The 10,193-nt window shown below is 36.1% G+C and overlaps 1 pseudogene; it reads right to left on the reverse strand.

Annotated features, from left to right (window-relative positions):
• Positions 1 to 762: 762 nt before the first annotated feature.
• Positions 763 to 8,378, reverse strand: LOC109575493 (3-ketoacyl-CoA thiolase, mitochondrial pseudogene; annotated as a pseudogene).
• Between the last annotated feature and the right edge of the window lie 1,815 nt (positions 8,379 to 10,193).

Consider the following 10,193-nt stretch of genomic DNA (forward strand, 5'->3'; position numbering starts at 1 on the left):
ACGGCAGCCCACCAGGCTCCCCTGTCCCTGGGATTCTCCAGGCAAGAATACTGGAGTGGGTTGCCATTTCCTTCTCCAATGCATGAAAGTGAAAACTGAAAGTGAAGTTGCTCAGTCATGTCCGACTCTTCGCTACCCCATGGACTGCAGCCTACCAGGCTCCTCCGTCCATGGGATTTTCCAGGCAAGAGTACTGGAGTAGGGTGCCATCGCCATCTCCAATGATGAACCTAGACAGCATATTAAGAAGCAGAGACATCAGTTTACCAACAAGGTCTATATAGTCAAAGCTATGGTTTTTCCACTAGCCATGTATGAATGTGAGAGTTGAACAGTAGAGATGGCTGAGCATCAAAGAATTGAAGCTTTCAAACTGTGGTGATGGAGAAGACTCTTGTGAGTTTCTTGGACTTCAGAGGAGATCAAACAAGTCAATCCTAAAGGAAATCAACCCTGAATGTTCATTGGAAAGACTGATACTGAAGCTAAAGCTCCAATACTTTGGGCACTCGATGTGAAAGAGCCAACTCATGGGAAAAGTCTCTGATGCTGGCAAAGATTGAAGACAAGAGGAGAAGGGGACAGCAGAGGATGAGATGAACTAGATGAACATAAGTTTGAGCACACTCTGGGAGATAGTGAAGGACAGAGAAGCCTGGTGTGCTGCAGTCCATGGAGTCACAAACAGTCAGACACAACTGAGTGACTGAACCACAACAAGCCAAGTAAAGTAACTGCACTATTGTGGGCTCCTTGGTTTCTTCAGTCTGAGTTCCAAATGTCAAGTGTGATGCACTGGCCACCTTCAATGTAAGCTGATTCCCCTGCATATTCTCCACCTCTACATCTTAATTCATGAACTGTGTGTGCAATAATTCTTGATCCAGATCCTGCCAATGGCTGATTTCAAGTAATGACTCTTCCATTTATATTGGTTTTACTTGGGTTGAAATCCAAGCTCTTTTCAACTGCCAAGTACTGGGGAGCAAAATCTCCATTCACTTCCACCAAATCCATGTCCTTAAGACTCAGTCTTCTTTTCTTTAGTGCCCCCACTGGAGGCAGGGAAAAGACCAATATCTACAATAGAGAAGTCACGTCCAGATACAAAATAGCTCACCGTTCTTGCCAGTGGGAAGTTATACTTTTTGATAGTATCTTCACTATCTATGAAAGCATCAGATATTTCTGATACATTCCTTACAGGAATGTCCCTTCTTGGACAGGGATGGGACAAGGATGGTCCCTTCTTCCTTAAAACTGGAGGAAGCTTATTTAACTGCACCGGGCTCATTGGTATTAAGCCTGCTCATTACTTGGCATTACTCATTACTTGCTCCTGTCCTTGTCTTTATCTAAACTGATATCATCTCACTATTAAAGTAGCCAGCTTCATTAGCAGCTTTTCACCTCTGCTGTGACTGCAGGGTGTTTGTTAAATTTTTCTCTACTTATTTTATGTTTTGCAGCAAAATTCTCTGCAGCAATTCCTGTGGGGACTGGGACACGTTGCCCTGTTAATGCTGCTCACAAAGAATCTTCCAGCTTGAGATCTGATCCCAACTTGGTTATAATACATACATTTCTGACACAGTAGGGAGCCATGCTTTTGGCCCCTCCACATAAGACAACTTCAGCTATTTTTACACACGTTTCCTGACATCCATATACAATGAACTAGAAACCAGAGCCACAGAGCCTATTAGCAGTGAGAGCTGAGGTCTCTTTGGGGACATCCACATCAAACTGACATGCCTTGCCAAGTATGCAGCATCTGAAAAACTATTTGCTAGGCTATTTTAAAGAATACAGCTCAAGAACAGACAAAGAGAAGAAAGCACAGGACAAGGTCAGGGAGGTGGGTATGGAGCTTCCATCCCCTCTGGGCACACACCTCTCCCAGTACTTTCACCAACGTGAAGCTCTGATTAGTCTTCATTTGTGAAAGAAAGTCTTACAAAACAATGGAATTCATTTTTAATAGTAGAATTTTTGTTAACCAAATTCAGGAGAGGATAATATCATTTGATGCAATGGGCAGTTTAGGTAGAAGTTTTAATCTGCCTCTAAAAACTTGGCAAATATAATGTTAATCTCCCCTATGCTCTTAGTATTTGCATTAGAAATTTTCTTTATATTTAGCTTCTAAGCTAAAAGAATTCTGAATTAGAAGAAATGAAGATATAGGTTTAAAATATTCTCAGATAAAACAATTTTCAGTGTCATCACTATATTATGTGTGAAAAGTTCTATGTTTCATGTTGCATTCATAATATTTCTATACTATATAGTTTTAGAGCCATCTTATATTACTTGACTGGAACAGTTATCTGGTAAGTTAATTGAAAAAGTAGGTTAAAGTAGGAACCATAAATTAAAAGTGTACATATATCTTAAAATTTTATTTCAAATTAAAACATATACAGGCACGTTATGATGTAAGGACAAAGCCTTTCTTCGAAACTTAGTTTACTGATTTGTGTTCCACATTTTACATAAAAGACATCCTAAGGCCTTGTCCACAACATCTAAGAATGGTTATATTAGATAAACTAAGCAGTGCAGCTGGTGTGGAACAAAAGAGGGAGACACTTACTAGCCACAGTTATTCAGTCAGTATATCTTCAAAAGGGAACTGAAGCCTTCAATTAGTCTCAAAGATTATTTATGTGAAGACATATTAAGAGAGCTTCTATTTGTTCTATAAATGAAGATACAGTCCAGTTATTAAAACTTGTATATATTATCTGCAAGGGCTTATAATTATTTGAAAATATTTTACAGCCTTATGTCATAAATCTTAATGTCTATCCATTAGATAGGAGGGTTTCTGTGGTTGCTGTAATTTGTTTATATATATCTTCTTTTATTACCTCAGATACTACTGCAAAGTAGCTTGGCAAATTAAGAATAGAAAGCAGAATTCTCAACATCAGGCCCACTGAAGGTGGGTAAAATATGTTTATAACTAGCCTTTTACTAGTCATCTAATTTATATGTATATAAGGTAGATATATTTCCCCCACAAACACCAATCATACTTGTTAGCTATGCTGTCAGTCAAAACGGATCTGACTGCTTTCTAATGGCATTTGGCAGAAGTAAATGGAGATTAGAGGATAGAGAGATCAGTTCAGGCCTCCAAGTCAATCTGTGCAGCTTTCGATTTCAACCAATCAGTAACACCTGCATGTGGTAATCATTCTCCTTGGTTACAAGCACTGGCAGAAACTAGAGACCTGTTTTTCAAGCTAAAGCAAAATGAGCTAAATATAAATGTGAAAATCCTTTTCATTGTAGAATTTTCATCTTCTTTTGAGAAAAATAGAAAAAATAGGGATGTTTTAATCCATATTTAAATTATTTTGTAGTAAGGTCAATTATGTTTAAACACTTTATGTTTAAACAATTATGTTAAAACAATGGATAAGCATGTTGGGTATATTATTTATCTTCTTGGCATCATGATAAACATTCAAACTGCAGTCCAGTATCCAGCCTGGGACTTTAAACTGCTGTGCTGGTGCACACTACTCCAGTCTCCTTTTTAGTTACTTGTTAGAGCTGTGTGAACCTTTCATCTTGTGAAACTTGCCAACCTCAGGAATATTTTATGAGTTACCAGCTTTGCAACTTTTGTAGAATACATTCAAACATCACTTTTACAGGGAGCAGAACTGTAAAATGTTTCTCCAAAGATTTAAAAAAGTATATAAAAAGGAAGCCATGGAAGGAAAACTAGCAGCATTCTCCCATTATTGCCTGGCAAACTTTGTTTATTCTAAACTGTTTTCTCTAACTTGAAGTCAGGCTTTGACTTAGAGGTCAATAGACCACCCTCCTGAGGTTATCATTCTCAGCTGAATCTCTCTCCAGAAGAGCAAAAACACTATAGGTAATAATTTTTTTTTTTTTTACAATTTTTTTAAATTCAGTGTTTGGCATTATTGGGTAAAATAAGATTACTTTATAATTTTGTTTTTTTCTTTCCCCTCTTTTCCAACTAATTACCCCTATTTAATCTTTTAACAGGCTTCCTTGGTGGCTCAGATGGTAAAGAATCTGCCTGTCAATGCAGGAGATGCAAGAGACATGAGTTTGATTATTGGGTAGGGGAAATTCCTTGAAGAAGGAAATGGTTACACAGGCCTGTATGCTTTCCTGGATAATTCAACAGTCAGAGGAGCCTGGCAGGCTACAGCCAACGTGGTCACAAACAGCTGGACTTGACTGAGCAATACTTTCACTTCATTTTCAATCTTTTAACAGTCTCATCTCAGTATGTAACATTTATTTAATAGATGATAAAATATGCCAAAATTTTTAAAAGAAAGTTCAAAGAGCTTGTAGAAAAGCCACCATACTATTTTTTTTTTCCCAAATGGGCACTGTTGTTGCTGCTGCTAAGTCGCTTCAGTCGTGTCTGACTCTGTGCAACCCCATAGATGGCAGCCCACAAGGCTCCCGCGTCCCTGGGATTCTCCAGGCAAGAACACTGGAGTGTGTTGGCATTTCTTTCTCCAATGCATGAAAGTGAAAAGTGAAAATGAAGTCACTCAGTTGTGTCTGACTCTTCGCGACCTCATGGACTGTAGTGCACTGTTATTTTAAACCAAAACTAAGGTCTGGAAACCGTGAATATATTATGGGAAGCTGGTTGTTTAAGCTGGTGAATAGGATAAGCCTGGTTTTAGATCTTGAATTAAGCTGTTTTGAAAATTTGACCTGTTTTCAGAAAGATTAAAAGTGATTTTGTAAGCAGATTTTGGGGAGCATGCCTACACAATCGGCCTTACCTATTGGAGAAAAGAGTAAAACATAATTATAGAACATCTAGAGTGTATAGTACATTCCAGGGTCTCAGAGTCACAGATATTTTTATTTGCTACTTTATATCCATTCTCCTTCTATATATTATTTGAGGTTAGTTTTAAAGTCTCCATGGGAATTTGCCCCTGGATTCTTTCGGAAGAGTAGCATGCATAAGTGGAATCAAAAAACATATTGAATGATGAATGTCCAGAGCCTGTCTATTGAATGAATGTCAGAAAATTTGGAAGTATTATAAGACCTAGATCGTTTTCCTCCTGAACTAGAAATTTAGGTGCTATTGCCATCTTGCTACCATAAAGAGAGTCTGAGGGTAATTGTTCCTACTCACTGGAAACAAGTTAAGATAAGATCAGACAGAAATCAAGACCTAGAATATTGTTTAAGCTACTACATCAATTAATCACAGGTCACTCCTATCCATGGACTTTTCCAAGATCAAGCACTGGCTTCAAAAATCACAGCTCTGCTGATGATGCCATACTTGTAAACTATGTGGCCAGAAGAAGCTACACTTTCCACTCCCCCCATTTCAGAGAAAGTTAGCTCTCCCAAACTGCCTCCCTTACAGCACACAAGATTTTATCATCATGCTGTTTTTAAAGGGAAGTGCTCATTGTTTCATTTATAAGAAGATGGAAAGAGAGAAATGAGTAATTGCTGCTCATCTTTCAGATGTAATAACTGGCTAACATGAGGACACAATTCATGGTCATATATCTCACACACTAAAAGATGATGACTCAAACTAGATGAAACCATAGCTTAAAGCAGAAATACAAACTGAAAGCCCATCCAATCTATCCAGTTTACTTTAAAGTAATTATTAATAATAACAATTCATTTAAAAATGATAAATCTGGAAAGAAAAAAAGCCCAAGGCAGACAGGATGCCAGAATAATAAATATAAACCAAGACTGCCCTGTAAAAGAAATCATCAGCAAACAAAAAGACAACCTACTGAATGGGATAAATATTTGCCATTGATAAGACCAAAAATGGCTTGATACTCAAAATATATGAACAACTCATACAAGTCAGCATCAAAAAAAAGCAGTCAACTTGATTAACAAATGGGCAGAAATCCTAACTGACACTTTTTCAAAGACATACAGATGGCCAACAGGCACACGAAAGATGCTTTACGTTGTTCAGTTCAGTTCAGTTCAGTCGCTCAGTCCTGTCTGGCTCTTTGAGACCCCATGAATTGCAGCACGCCAGACCTCCCTGTCCATCACCAGCTCCCGGAGTTTACTCAGACTTACGTCCATCAAGTCAGTGATGCCATCCAGCCATCTCATCCTCTGTCGTCCCCTTCTCCTCCTGCCCCCAATCCCTCCCAGCTGCTTTGGCTCCATCCCTTCATTCTTTCTGGAGTTATTTCTCCACTGATCTCCAGTAGCATACTGGGCACCTACTGACCTGGGGAGTTCCTCTTTCAGTATCCTATCATTTTGCCTTTTCATACTGTTCATGGGGTTCTCAAGGCAAGAATACTGAAGTAGTTTGTCATTCCCTTCTCCAGTTACTACAGTCACATTCTTACTTATCAAATAAGTGAAAGTTAAAACCACAGTAAGATATCACCTCACACCTGTCAGAATAGCAATCATCAAAAAGACCACAAATAACACATGTTGGAAAAGATGTGAAGAAAAGGGAACCTTCATACACTGTTGGGTAGGAATGTAATTTGGTGCAGCCACTGTGGAAAACAGTATGGCAGTTTCTCAAAACACCAACCGAACTACCATATGATCTAGCAATTCTACGTATGGGTATATATCTGAAAAATACAAAAATACTAATTTGAAAAGGTACATGCACCACAATGTTCACAGCTGCATTATTTACCATCCTCAAGATACAGAAGCAGATGAATAGATAAGGAAGATGTCATATATATGTATACAATGACATACTACTTAGCCATAAAAAATGAAATTTGGCCATTTGTAACAACATGAATGGACTCAGAGGGTCCAAATACTGTATGACATCACTTATATATGGATTTAAAAAAAGTGAAACCAACTAGTGAATATAACAAGAAAGAAACAGACTCACAGATATAGAGAACAAAATAGTGATTGTCAGTGGGGTGAGGAAAGCAGGGAGGGGAAAGATAGAGAGTGGATTGAGAGGTAGAAAGTATTATATATAAAATAAGTAACAAGGATATATTGTACAACATGAGGAATACAGCCAATATTTTATAATAACTATAAATAAGGTATAACTTTTAAAATTGTGAATCACTATGTTTATATGTGTAACTTATATAATATTATATATCAACTATATTTTAATAAAACAATAAAATAGGACTGTTGTGGGAACTCCAAGACATACAAATGATCTAACTATGAGGGATAAAAAAGCTCATGAGTGAAGTATCTAAAATGATTTGTGACCTTTGGCTAATATGTAACAAAACATGACTTTATTAATTCAGTTAGTAAACATCCCTCTGTAGACAGACTATCACGGGCCACTGTGATACATCTTAAAAATAAAAAGAAAACCAGAATGAAATTTATTACCCTAAAATACATTTTTATCAATGGAGAAAGATATATTTGCATATAGTTCTGACCTGAACACCGCCAGTAAGGTATAGGCAGAGATAGAATAAGAACTCAGACTGAGTACTGAGCTCTGCAATGGGAAGGTGGGAGAAGAAGTAACCAGAAAAGCATAAAAACGGAATGAAATTTGAGCTGCATATCAGTGTAATAATAGATATTTGACAAGTAACTAAGAAGAAAAAAAGAGCTTAATCTTGAGTAAAGGGATGAAAGACATGGAATCATAGGGTCTAATATGGTTTAATAACTTTAGGTTACTTTTGTTATGAAAATATTACATCTTTCTAAGCTTTATTTTCATCAAAGTAACTAAGAATGATACTAACAGGTATTTTAAAGAATAAATATATTACATCTTTTCAGGATCCATTCCTTGGTGGATTTTCACCAAATTTATTGGCACTTTAAGATTTCTGAGACCTCAATAAATTTAAACAGGTTAGTTTTTATAAGTGAATTTAAGAAAATATTTATTTTCAACATTAAAAAAAAAAAAAAAACTTTGATTTAAATCCTGGAAGTCAAAGATGTTATATTTTATTAAAACTGGAAAAATGAAAATAATAGGAAAGCAATTCCCTAAGAATTAAAGAACATTTTATTCCCCTTTTATACAGTACTTCTGTACTGTTTCCACTTTTAATGTTCATCTTTAAAATACAGAAGTAACCTCAGCATGAAAATTTTATATGTAGAACCAAAGAATAAACAACCTTCCTTGATTCCCACCTGTATGTACACAGAGCCAAGAGAGAACTTTCATTTAATTAAACCAAATTAAATTTAAAAATAAATTTAGAAACACTTACTGTCAAAATAACTGAGGTGTGCACTTCTCTCTAAACCCTTGGCTTGCCAAGTTTTTCCCATTAGACAAGCATTTACATTATGTTATTAAAATCTCCCCCTCTTTCCAGGATACAATCATACAGGATTAGAGCTCACCTTACTGAACTCATCTTAACTTGAACATCTACAAGGATTCTATTTCTAAACAAGGCACTGGGATTTAGGAGTCCAACATCTTCTTGTTATTCAACTCATAGTATGACTAAATTTTGAAATGCTTTTCTTTAAGCAGAGAAAATTATTAACTGGGTCGTTATGCGTGGGTTTAAATCCATCCCCTATCATTCATGAAGAAATCATGTAATTACTTCATGTTCTAAGCCTTTGCAAATATACCTGGTTATTCAGGTTCGGCTTTATCTTACCTGTATCAGGAATGAAGACAAGATGTCAAGGAAGAAAAAATAGCAATGAAAGCCTTTAAAGGGTCTTAAAGAAAAGGAGTAGTATTCAAAAAAGGACAGAAATAAACTAAAAGGTGCCCAAGAAAAAGTGGTTGATATGGAAGAGTGACAAAAAAAAATCCAGTTTCTAATTGGATTTGCTGAAGAAGATAAACAGTTTGTGAGACCTTACTTCCTGGTTCTATATTCTCAGATGTGCTAGAAGCAATGACAGTCAAGAAACAGTTACAAACTCAGACCCAGATCATAGTTTCTAAATACTAGCAGTGGTGGTTTAATTGCTAAGTTGTGTCCAACTCTTGAGACCCCATGGACTGTAGCTTGCCAGACTCCTCTGTCTATGAGATTTTCCAGGCAAGAATACTGGAATGAGTTGCCATTTCCTTCTCCAGGGGATCTTCCCAACTCAGGGATTGAATCTGTGTTTTCTGCTTGGCTGATATATTTACCACTGAGCCATGTGTGTAAGTATATGGTATATTATAGTCTTTTGGCAAAAAGAAAGGTTAATCACATAATTATTTTTCTCAATTAAGTAAAAATTCCGTGATTATGTTCCTTGTATATCAGATTTGGCATGTTTTATCTTTCTCAACTTTATCCTTAAATAATTCACAAGCAACATTTTTTATGCCTCACATATTAAGAGAGCTCATTTACTTTTTCTCTTCTCTATGATTTTGATTGTGTTTCCCATTTATCCTTATCAGTTTTGAACACTTGGTTCATTTCCACCTCTATCTTTTTCCATTCTATGTATTTTCAACAAAACTGACATGCATTTTTGGTCTTAATTTGACTCTTAACATTGTTGAATATCATCTTTGAAAACTGATGGTAACACAGGAAAAACATGAAGCATTGGATTATTTTGGTGGATTGAGTGTTTCAAAGAATAGCCACTGCTCCATTATGGAATACAGACAAGACAATGATGAAAGGGCAAATGCCCATGACTTAGAGTATGCAAAAGACAATCCTCCAGGATTTCATGTGAATCTTTGCAACCTATGTTTTGTATTTTGTTCAGTTTTTCATAGAATGGTCACTAATATGCTTCTGCCTTCACAATGGTTTTCCTCATGTTTCCTTTTTATTTTTGTAAATATTCACCTCAGGTTTAAAAGGAGGTTACATATTGATGCCCCACTATTTTCCAATACATTTAGTTAAAAGGGAAATTTGATTTGCTACATTTTTCTGTGTGTCTGGGGGAATTTTTTATGCACATTACACTCCAAATTAAATCTCATCAAAATGCCACAGACACTTTACTGATTAATATACTAAAATGATTACTTTCCAAAGCATTCTCTATTTACAGAACGTCTATTACAAAAACTCCCAGCAGATATTTGCTTGAAAGACATTTTACTGACTCAATGTGTGTACCTTTTTTCTGAATATTTTATGGAAAAATAAAACATCTGTGATTGATGTCTGTATTTTTAGATGGTGTTTCTAGCAGTTTACTTGAATTAGATATATTCAGAAAATTTGAGGAATATTTTATGGTGTAAA

This window comes from Bos indicus, chromosome 2, assembly GCF_029378745.1.
Source record: "Bos indicus isolate NIAB-ARS_2022 breed Sahiwal x Tharparkar chromosome 2, NIAB-ARS_B.indTharparkar_mat_pri_1.0, whole genome shotgun sequence".
Taxonomy (NCBI): Eukaryota; Metazoa; Chordata; class Mammalia; order Artiodactyla; family Bovidae; genus Bos; species Bos indicus.